Here is a 12,219-nt window from a genome sequence, read left to right as displayed (position 1 = left end):
TTTTTTTTTAAGAATGAATGAACACATGATGCTTTTATTTATTTATTTTTGGCTGTGTTGGCTCTTCGTTTATGTGCGAGGGCTTTCTACAGTTGTGGCGAGCGGGGGCCACTCTTCATCGCAGTGCGCGGGCCTCTCACTATAGCGACCTCTCTTGTTGCAGAGCACAGGCTCCAGACGCGCAGGCTCAGTAGTTGTGGCACACGGGCCTAGTTGCTCCGCGGCACGTGGGATCTTCCCAGACCAGGGCTCGAACCCATGTCCCCTGCATCGGCAGGCAGACTCTCAACCACTGCGCCACCAGGGAAGCCCCTATTTTTAGTTTTTAAGGAACCTCCATACTGTTCTCCATAGTGGCTGTATCAATTTACATTCCCACCAACAGTGCAAGAGGGTTCCCTTTCCTCCACACCCTCTCCAGCATTTGTTGTTTGTACATTTTCTGATGATGCCCATTCTAACTGGTGTGAGGTGATACCTCATTGTAGTTTTGATTTGCATTTCTCTAATAATTAGTGATGTTGAGCAGCTTTTCATGAGCTTCTTGGCCATCTGTATGTCTTCTTTGGAGAAATGTCTATTTAGGTCTTCTCTCCATTTATTGATTGGGTTGTTTGTTTTTTTAATATTGAGATGCATGAGCTATTTATATATTTTGGAGATTAATCCTTTGTCTGTTGATTTGTTTGCAAATATTTTCTCCCATTCTGAGGGTTGTCTTATTGTCTTGTTTGTAGTTTCCTTTGCTTTGCAAAAGCTTTTAAGTTTCATTAGGTCCCATTTGTTTAGTTTTGTTTTTATTTCCATTACGCTAGGAGGTGGATCAAAAAAGATCTTGCTGTGATTTTTGTCAGAGTGTTCTGTCTATGTTTTCCTCTAAGAGTTTTATAGTGTCCAGTCTTACCTTTAGGTCTCTAATCCATTCTGAGTTTATTTTTGTGTGTGGTGTTAGGGAGTGTTCTAATTTCATTCTTTTACATGTAGCTGTCCAGTTCTCCCAGCACCACTTACTGAAGAGATTGTATTTTCTCCATTGTATATCCTTGCCACCTTTGTCATAGATTAGTTGACCATAGGTGCGTGGGTTTATCTCTGGGCTTTCTATCCTGTTCCATTGATCTATATTTCTGTTTTTGTGCCAGTACCATATTGTCTGGAATGACTGTAGCTTTCTTGTATAATCTGAAATCAGGGAGTCTGATTCCTCCAGCTCCATTTTTTCCCCTCAAGACTGCTTTGGCTATTCGGGGTCTTTTCTGTCTCCATACAAATTTTAAGAGTTTTTGTTCTAGTTCTGTAAAAAATGCCATTGGTAATTTGATAGGGATTGCACTGAATCTGTAGATTGCTTTGGGTAGTATAGTCATTTTCACAATATTGATTCTTCCAGTCCAAGAACATGGTATATCTCTCCATCTGTTGGTATCATCTTTAATTTCTTTCAGTAGTGTCTTATAGTTTTCTGCATACAGGTCTTTTGTCTCCCTAGGTAGGTTTATTCCTACATATTTTATTCTTTTTGTTGCAGTGGTAACTGGGAGTGTTTCCATAATTTCTCTTTCAGAGTTTTCATCATTAGTGTATAGGAATGCAAGAGATTTCTGTGCAGTAATTTTGTATCCTGCAACTTTACCAAATTCATTGATTAGCTCTAGTAGTTTTCTGGTGGCATCTTTAGGATTCTCTACGTATAGTATCATGTCATCTGCAAACTGTGACAGTTTTACTTCTTCTTTTCCAATTTGTATTCCTTTTATTTCTTTTTCTCTCTGATTGCCGTGGCTAGGACTTCCAAAACTATGTTGAATAATAGTGGCGAGAGTGGACATCCTTGTCTTGTTCCTGATCTTAGAGGAAATGCTTTCAGTTTTTCACCATTGAGAATGATGTTTGCTGTGGGTTTCTCACATATGGCCTTTATTATGTTGAGGTAGCTTCCCTCTATGCCCACTTTCAGGAGAGTGTTTATCATAAATGGGTGTTGAATTTTGTCAAAAGCTTTTTCTGCAACTATTGAGATGATCATATGGTTTTTATTCTTCAGTTTGTTAATATGGTGTAGCACATTGATTGATTTGCGTATATTGAAGAATCCTTGCATCCCTGGGATAAATCCCACCTGATCATGGTGTATGATCCTTTTAATGTGTTGTTGGATTCTGTTTGCTAGTATTTTGTTGAGGATTTTTGCATCTATATTCATCAGTGATATTGGACTGTAATTTTCTTTTTTTGTAGTATCTTTGTCTGGCTTTGGTATCAGCGTGATGGTGGCCTCATAGAATGAGTTTGGGAGTATTCTTTCCTCTGCAATTTTTTGGAAGAGTTTGAGAAGGATGAGTGTTAGCTCTTCTCTAAATGTTTGATAGAATTCACCTGTGAAGCCAACTGGTCCTGGACTTTTGTTTGTTGGAAGATTTTTAATCAGCATCAATTTCATTACTTGTGATTGGTCTGTTCATATTTTCTATTTCTTCCTGGTTCAGTCTTGGAAGGTTATACTTTTCTAAGAATTTGTCTGTTTCTTCCAGGTTGTCCATTTGATTGGCATAGAATTGCTTGTAGTAGTCTCTTAGGATGCTTTGTATTTCTGCGGTGTCTGTTGTAACTTCTCCTTTTTCATTTCTAATTTTATTGATTTGAATCCTCTCCCTCTTTTTCTTGATGAGTATGGCCAATGGTTTATCAATTTTGTTTATCTTCTCAAAGAACCAGCTTTTAATTTTATTCATCTTTGCTATTGTTTTCCTTGTTTCTATTTCATTTATTTCTTTCTGATCTTTATGATTTCTTTCCTTCTACTAACTTTGGGTTTTGTTTGTTCTTGTTTCTCTAGTCCCTTTAGGTGTAAGGTTAGATTGTTTATTTGAGATTTTTCTTGTTTCTTGAGGTAGGCTTGTATTGCTGTAAACTTCCCTCTTAGAACTGCTTTTGCTGCATCCCATAGGTTTTGGATCGTCGTGTTTTCATTGTAATTTGTCTCTAGGTATTTTTTGATTTCCTCTTTGATTTCTTCAGTGATCTCTTGGTTATTTAGTAATGTTATATTTAGCCTCCATGTGTTTGTGTTTTTTACGTTTTTTTCCCTGTAATTGATTTCTAATCTCATAGCATTGTGGTCAGAAAAGATGCTTGATATGATTTCAGTTTTCTTAAATTTAGTGAGGCTTGATTTGTGACCCAAGATGTGATCTATCCTGGAGAATGTTCCATGAGCACTTGAGAAGAAAGTGTAAACTGCTGTTTTTGGATGCAATGTCCTATAAATACCAATTAAATCTATCTGGTCTTTTGTGTCATTTAAAGCTTCTGTTTCCTTATTTATTTTCATTTTGGATGATCTGTCCATTGGTGTAAGTGAGGTGTTAAAGTCCCCCACTATTACTGTGTTACTGTCGATTTCCTCTTTTATGGCTGTTAGCATTTGCCTTATGTATTGAGGTGCTCCTATGGTGGGTGCATATATAATTGTTTTATCTTCTTCTTGGATTGATCCCTGGATCATTATGTAGTGTCCTTCCTTGTTTCTTGTAACATTCTTTATTTTAAAGTCTATTTTCTCTGATATGAATATAGCTACTCCAGCTTTCTTTTGATTTCCATTAGCATGGAATATCTTTTTCCATCCCCTCACTTTCAGTCTGTTTGTGTCCCTAGGTCTGAAGTAGGTCTCTTGTAGACAGCATATATATGGGTCTTCTTTTTGTATCCATTCAGCAAGCCTGTGTCTTTTGGTTGGAGCATTTAATCCATTCACGTTTAAGGTAATTATCTATATGTATGTTCCTATGACCATTTTCTTAATTGTTATGGGTTTGTTTTTGTAGGTCCTTTTCTTCTCTTGTGTTTCCCACTTAGAGAAGTTCCTTTAGCATTTGTTGTAGAGCTGGTTTGGAGGTGCTGAATTCTCGTAGCTTTTGCTTGTCTGTAAAGCTTTTGATGTCTCCGTCAATACTGAATGAGATCCTTGCTGGGTAGACTAATCTTGGTTGTAGGTTCTTCCCTTTCATCATTTTAAATACATCAGGCCACTCCCTTCTGGCTTGTAGAGTTTCTGCTGAGAAATCAGCTGTTAAACTTATGGGAGTTCCCTTGTATGTTATTTGTCGTTTTTCCCCTGCTGCTTTCAATAATTTTTGTGTCTTTAATTTTTGCCAATTTGATTATTATGTGTCTTGGCGTGTTTCTCCTTGGGTTTATCCTGCCTGGGACTCAGCGTTTCCTGGACTTGGGTGGCTATTTCCTTTCCCGTGTTAGGGAAGTTTTCGACTATAATCTCTTCAAATATTTTCTGGGGTCCTTTCTCTCTCTCTTCTCCTTCTGGGACCCCTATAATGCGAATGTTGTTGCGTTTAATGTTGTCCCAGAGGTCTCTTAGGCTGTCTTCATTTCTTTTCATTCTTTTTTCTTTATTCTGCTCCGTGGTAGTGAATTCCACCATTCTGTCTTCCAGGTCACTTATCCGTTCTTCTGCCTCAGTTATTCTGCTATTGATTCCCTCTAGGGTATTTTTCATTTCAGTTATTGTATTGTTCATCTCTGTTTGTTTGTTCTTTAATTCTTCTAGGTCTTTATAAAACATTTCTTGCATCTTCTCGATCTTTGCCTCCATTCTTTTTCTGAGGTCCTGGATCACCTTCACTATCATTATTTTGAATTCTTTTTCTGGAAGGTTGCCTATCTCCACTTCATTTAGTTGTTTTTCTGGGGTTTTATCTTGTTCCTTCATCTGGTACATAGCCCTCTGCCTTTTCATCTTGTCTATCTTTCTGTGAATGTGGTTTTTGTTCCACAGGCTGCAAGATTGTAGTTCTTCTTGCTTCTGCTGTCTGCCCTCCACCTGGGGACTTTTTAAAAACACCATTGCCCCTGAAATTCTTTTTTTTCCCATCTTTATTAGATTATAACTGCTTTACAATGTTGTGTTAATTTCTGCTGTACAACAAAGTGAATCAGCTATATGTATACCTATATCCCCTCCCTCTTGAGCCTCCCTCCCACTCTCCCACCCTGAAATTCTGATTTAATTTTAAAATTCATTCTCTCTCTCTCTCTCTCCTACAAGACTCCCTTGGAGTTTCTAATACACATCCAAGATTGAGGCCTCACTGAAACTTGGGGCTTATGTAGTGGTCAGAAAATAGAGATACAAACTCTGTTCAGGCACTCTGCCAAGTAAGCAACCAGTTTGGAGGTGAGCTCTGGGGATTTCCTCATTATGACCCCAGAGTGGGCATTTCTAACCATCTATAAGCCCTGCATTTGGAGTGGAGGCCTTGGGGAAGGGCCTAACAGAGCCAGGGTCGGGCAAAGAGACAGAGAGACAGATAGGGGGAAAGATGTCCTTCCATAGGAAAATAGAAAAATCCATGATATACATGATTTATTCATATAACAATATTATATAACAGTGAAATTTAATACCCAGCATTTACAGGGCACCTAGATGGATAACCCTCAAAAACATAACAGTGAGTTATAAAAGCAACTTGCAACATGGCATGTTTTTTTATGATACCATTCATTTAAATTTTAAACTACAGGAAATAAAAAGTAAATATTGTTTTCTGGCTAAATACATATACACTGAAACTATAAAAATATTCATGAAAAATCAACCATACTGACTTGAGGACTGTGGTTACATTTGGAGATGGGAGAGGGGTAGTCAGGGAGCAATAAAGAGGAATAAACTTGGATAAATCCCAAAGGCATCCCCCTGCTCATAAGAAGCCAGTGTTTAAAAGGTCACATGGTTTATGATTCCATGTATGACGTCTGTGAAAAGACAAAACTATAGTGATAAGAACAGATTAGCAGTTGGCCAGGGGTGGGGGGATGGTACGGTTATAAAGAGTATTTTGGGGGGTGATGAGCCTCTTTTGTATCCTGCATGTGGTGACAGTAATGTCAATCTACAATGTATTAAAATTCATAGGACTGAAATTCGCAAAGATAGTAGGATGATAGTTGCCAGAGACTTGGGGGAGGGGAAAATGGGAGTCATTGTTTAATGGGGAGGGAATTTCAATTTGGGAAGATGATAAGTTCTGGAGATGGATGGTAGTGATGTGCAGAACAATGTGAGTGTATTTAATGCCACTGAACTGTACACTTAAAAATGGTTAAAATGATAAATTTTGTTATCTATATTTTACCACAATAAAAAAGTTTAAAAAAATTCATAGGACTCTACAGCAAAGAAAAAAAAGGCAATTTTATTGAATTTTATTGCACGGTTATTGAAAAAATTAAAAGAAAAACTCTGAAGCAAATGTTGCAAAATATTAAGATCTATTAAAGCTACATGATAAATACATTCATGTCTGTAACTCAATTTTCTTCACTTTTCTGTATATTTAAAATGTTCAATTAAATTTTTAATAGTTTAAGGTAGAATTGAAAATTTAGGGGTGCAGTAAACTTTTGGGATCATTCCCTGCAAATTACTTACTTGAACAGAGAGAATCTGTGTTTCTCAGCTAAAACTCCTGAATCCTAGGTCACTGCTTTATCCACGCTGATAATTTTAAACTGAAGTTTTAAAATTATAAATTGATAATAAAATTAGGCTTATTCAATTTAGGCAAGATTTGAAATGAAACACACACACACACACACACACACAACCAAACAAAAACCATGAAGAGTGTGTCAGCTTTCCCTAGTCCATAGGAAACAATTTCTACATAATCAGAACACTCAAGTAAGTACTGTAGGGGAGCAAAACTTGCCACCCCAAATGTCTCTTTGGCAGGCAGATTATTTCATGTTGAAAATAATCAAGGCCCAAAAGACTCAGGAAGAAATTTTGACTTTCCCCCTAACTGCCTAAAAGGATTTAGATAGAGGGCCTGTTTCCAGAATAGAGCTATCTCCAAAGACTCGGCTAAGTGCAGTGGGGGAAATTCAGCAGGGCCTAGAGAACAGAGTTCACTCTGTGTCCCACTGTCTCTGTGGTGGCCCAGCAAACATTTGTTTACCAAACATTTGCTTTTCTATCTTCATGTGAATTTCCTTCCTCCCCTCTGAAGTCCCAAACCACTACCCCCAACATACTCTTTTGTCTTTAGCTGAAGATATTATTTAAAGTGAGGGCTTCAGCCATTTTGATGAGTTACTCAGTTTTCCTGGGTCTCTCCCATGTATACATGTTATTAAACTTTTGTTTGACTTTCTCCTGTTAATCTGTCTCATATCAGCTTAATTCTTAGACCAGCCAGAAGAACCTAGAAGGGGAAAGGAAAATTTCTTCCTCTCTGACAATATTTGCAAGAACGGAATTAAAATTTAATCAGTAGCTCTCTTCAAAAGAAGTGTTAAAACAATTTTTTTAAAAAGTCACAAAAACATGTCAAGTTTACCCTGAGCTACTCAAATTGATCTCAAAAAACATTTTAATTTGTTTCATCTCATTTTTGCTTCTGCCTATCTTTGTTCTCACCCCACTCTCCTCCTGTCTAAATACAACTTCATACTGAATAGCTTCTGTGACCTCCTCTCACTGTAACCAAGCAGAACCCCATGAGTCCTTCCCAGGACAGACAGCCCTACCCCATGTCCTCTGTATGCTTCTTCTTTGGAGAAAAGCTGTAGTTTCCCAGGCCTCCCCTGAGTCACAAAAGCCTGGCTCAAGAATTAATGACTGAAAGAATGTAAACATATAGTAACAACAAAAAATTGCAGTTGGGCCAGGAGAACTGGTAACAACTTAAACAGTAAATCAGCCATCTATCAGTCACAGAATCTTTAGTTTCTCCCTGAAGGACACAGATAACAGTATCTGATGCACATTCCTGAATTGTTTTACAGATACTAAAATCCCCACCAAATGGAAGAAGTTAACTACATGATGACCATGAGCGGGTAGCCCCCAGACTAGCTGGAGCCTGAGGATTGATGATTTTTACCCCTGTGACACCACCCTGTTACCTCACCATCAACCAATCAGAGAATTGTGCACGAGCTCATAACACACCCTGTGACTCCTCTCTCTCACCTTGCCCTTAAAAACTCTTCCCTGAAACCCACTGGGGAGATTGGGTTTTTCAAGCATTAGCTTCCTTCACTCCTCGTTTGCACCTACAATAAATGCTGTAATTGCCTTCACTACAACCTGGTGTCAGTAGATTGCCTTTACGGTGTGTGGGGAAGCAGACCCAAGTTTGGCTCTGTAACGTCACCGCACTTCTGGAGTGAGGGTTACTCAAGTTAGAATGGACTTTCTTTAAAGCCCAGAGATAAACCCACACACATATGGTCACCTTATTTTTGATAAAGGAGGCTAGAATATACAATGGAGAAAAGGCAGTCTCTTCAATAAGTGGTGCTGGGAAAACTGGACAGCTACATGTAAAAGAATGAAATTAGAACACTCCCTAACACCATACACAAAAATAAACCCAAAATGGATTAAAGACCTAAATGTAAGGCCAGACATTGTAAAACTCTTAGAGGAAAACATAGGCAGAACACTCTATGACATAAATCACAGCAAGATCCTTTTTGACCCACTTCCTAGAGAAATGGAAATAAAAACAAAAATAAACAAATGGGACCTAATGAAACTTAAAAGCTTTTGCACAGCAAAGGAAACCATAAACAAGACGAAAAGACAACCCTCAGAATGGGAGAAAATATTTGCAAATGAAGCAACTGACAGAGGATTAATCTCCAAAATTTACAAGCAACTCATGCAGCTCAATATCAAAAAAACAAACAAGCCAATCCAAAAATAGGCAGAAGACCTAAATAGACATTTCTCCAAAGAAGATATACAGATCACCAACAAACACATGAAAGGATACTCAACATCACTAATCATTAGAGAAATGCAAGTCAAAACTACAATGAGGTATCACCTCACACCTGTCAGAATGGCCATCATCAAAAAATCTATAAACAATAAATGCTGGAGAGGGTGTGGAGAAAAGGGGACCCTCTTGCACTGTTGGTGGGAATGTAAATTGATACAGCCACTATGGAGAACAGTATGGAGGTTCCTTAAAAAACTAAAAATAGAACTACCATATGACCCAGCAATCCCACTACTGGGCAAATACCCTGAGAAAACCATAATTCAGTAAGAGTCATGTACCACAATGTTCATTGCAGCTCTATTTACAATACCCAGGACATGGAAGCAAGCTAAGTGTCCATCAACAAATGAATGGATAAAGAAGATGTGACACATATATACAATGGAATATTACTCAGCCAAATAAAGAAATGAAATTGAGTTATTTGTAGTGAGGTGGATGGACCTAGAGTCTGTCATACAGAGTGAAGTCAGAAAGAGAAAAACAAATACCATATGCTAACACATATATATGGAATCTAAAAAAAAAAAAAAGGTTCTGAAGAACCTAGGGGCAGAACAGGAATAAAGATGCAGATGTAGAGAATGGACTTGAGGACACGGGGAGGGGGAAGGGTAAGCTGGGACGAAGTGAGAGAATGGCATGGACATATATACACTACCAAATGTAAAATACATAGCTAGTGGGAAGCAGCCGCATAGCACAGGGAGATCAGCTCGGTGCTTTGTGACCACCTAGAGGGGTGGAATAGGGAGGGTGGGAGGGAGACGCAAGAGGGAGGAGATATGGGGATATATGTGTATGTATAGCGGATTCACTTTGTTATACAACAGAAACTAACACACCATTGTAAAGCAATTACACTCCAATAAAGATGTTAAAAAAAAAAAAAAAAGAATGGACTTTCTTTAGAAAGTAGTACTCTGCAAAATTCTTGGGTAAAAAAAATCTTCCATTGCATCTGCAGTGTTCTTGGTTGCAAGCAACAGAACTGACACTGAAGGCCATGGAAATCCAGGCCTGCACAGGGCAAGACATGGGGAAGAAAGCCCAGACAAGGACCCCTTGCCTTGCCACCAGAGAGGACTCAGCTTGAGATAGTACTGCCTTTGGCATCATCACCACCAGCAGGATTCTCACCTTGCTGCAGCCACCATGAAGAATTTCTCAGCTGATGGAGTGTCTTCTATGTGTCATTCCATCGAGATTGAAGGTTCTCGGTGTGGGCATCCAGTTGGCAAAGCCTAGGTCTCCAGCCCACTCTCTAGCTGCCAGGAACTTCTTTAAAGGGAATCTGAGCCCCACATTCCAACTACATTCACACAATGAAGGACTCTCCTCTCCCTCACAGGGAAAGAATTCCACACTGGACAGCAACACAAGCAAGAACTGTCCACCCTAATGGATTTCCAAAGGCTTCCCAACATCCACATGTTCTCTTCCTCCCTGACTTAAATTCACCTCATTGTTCCCACCACCAAAGCCACTGCAAATTTCCTTTGTGCAACAAAAAATATACTCACCGTTCCCCAAAGGGACAACACAATTCTGATGTCTTTGAAACTCATGCTTCTACTCTTACCTCAGTCACTTCTCCACATAGCAACCAGAATGATCCTTCTAAAACCTAAAATAGATCTTGTCACTCCTCTGCAGAAAGCCTTCCAATGGCTCCCGGGTCCCTCCGAGAAAAAGCCAAATCTTCACAATGGTCGTTCAGACCCTATGTTATTACTCCCTCCCCACCTGCGTGATCCCATCTCCTCTTACTCTCTCCCTCACTCTGTTCCAGCTGCCTGACCCCATCTCTGTTTTCCCCACACACCTAGCTTGTTTCCATGTTGGAGGCTTTGTTTACTTTTCCTTCCCACAGATAAACACATAACTTGCTCCCTGTACAGTCTTCCGTGACTCCTCCTAAATAAAAGAGCACCTCATCCCTCTTCCCCACCCCATATCCTACTTAACTTTTCCTTATATTATCACAGCTAATGGCGTTCTGTGTGGTCATCTGTTTATCATCCATCTCCTTCTACTGGAACATAAACCGTACGGTCAGTTCTTTGTGTCTCCATCGCAGTATCCCTGGAGCCTGGATTGGGGCCTGGTTGAGAGCAGGTGCTCAATAAACATTAGCTGTTACTGAAGTGGGAGATGAAGTCATCTGGTGAGAATAAAGGGTGGGGAGGGGAGTTAGAGTGTCTTCCACTGAGGAGAAGTGTGGACAGGGTTTGAGAAGGCTTCTCTGGTAAAGTGGAGACAGCTGACCAGGAAATGGAGAGGTTTGTCCGTAGAGTGATGAAGACATGGGTGAGGATAGAGATTACTAATAGGGGCAAGGATCTGTGGTTGAGTAAGTGTTTTTCTTTCAGCCCAACTCAGCAGCCTGGAGGTAGGTACAGAGAAGCCTTGTTGCATTTATCCAGTAATAGGGGTTAAGCATGTGGGTGGGGCAAAGGGGACAGGAGGCAAGGACTTTGAGATTCATTGGAAATAAAGTATTAGAGGGAAGGGCTTTGGACTTTAAGCTGCTTCAGGTAGGAAGTAAAGACAAGGAAGTTGTACATAGTATGACGATGCCTACAGATGAGGGATGGCACTCTGTCCAAAGGCCAATGAACGGAACCATCTGGGAGGACTGCTCCTGACAAGTGGAGAGCCAGGCCAGGAGGCTGAGAAGAGTGGGAGAATTAATGCACAGGAAGTGTGGGACAGAGGGAGGGCACATCAAGTCTGAGATCTTTGAGCAAATCAGTCTCAGGTCATGTGTGTGGCCAGGCTAATGGTAGGCAGATGTACAATGGAGTGTGATCTTTGTAACTTTTTATTAATCATAAGCCCTTCAATTGCAAGAATATCTTTTTGTTTTGATTGCTGTTTCATACATTATGATAGAGTTGAAATGATTAACTTCCCAATGATACTTAAAGATCTTTTTTATTGTTGAACTACTCAGGTATTAATATATGACAGAATCTAATGTATAATAAAAATATGGTGACTACAGTTGATAACACTTTATTACATAATTGAAATTAAAATTTGCTACACTGGCCAGCCTATAAAACCTTCTCTATTAGTCTGCTAGAGTTGCCATAACAAAATTCCAGGCTGGGTGGCTTAAACAACAGAAGTTTATTTTCTCACGGTTCTGGAGGCTGGAAGTTCAAGATCAAGGCACCACCCGGGTTGGTTTCCTGGAGGCCCTTTCTTTGGCTTGCAGGTGGCACCTTCTCACTGTATCTTCACTTGGTTGTCCCTCTGTGCACACGCACCCTGGTGTCTCTCTGTGTGTCCCAACTTCTCTTCTTAGAAGGAGATGAGTCAGATTGAATTAGGGCCTACCCTGATGCCCTTATTTTAACTTAATTATCTCTTTATAAGCCCTAATCTCCAATAC

This window comes from Balaenoptera acutorostrata, chromosome 3, assembly GCF_949987535.1.
Source record: "Balaenoptera acutorostrata chromosome 3, mBalAcu1.1, whole genome shotgun sequence".
NCBI classification, from domain to species: domain Eukaryota; kingdom Metazoa; phylum Chordata; class Mammalia; order Artiodactyla; family Balaenopteridae; genus Balaenoptera; species Balaenoptera acutorostrata.
Note: the sequence above shows the minus strand (reverse complement) of the source record.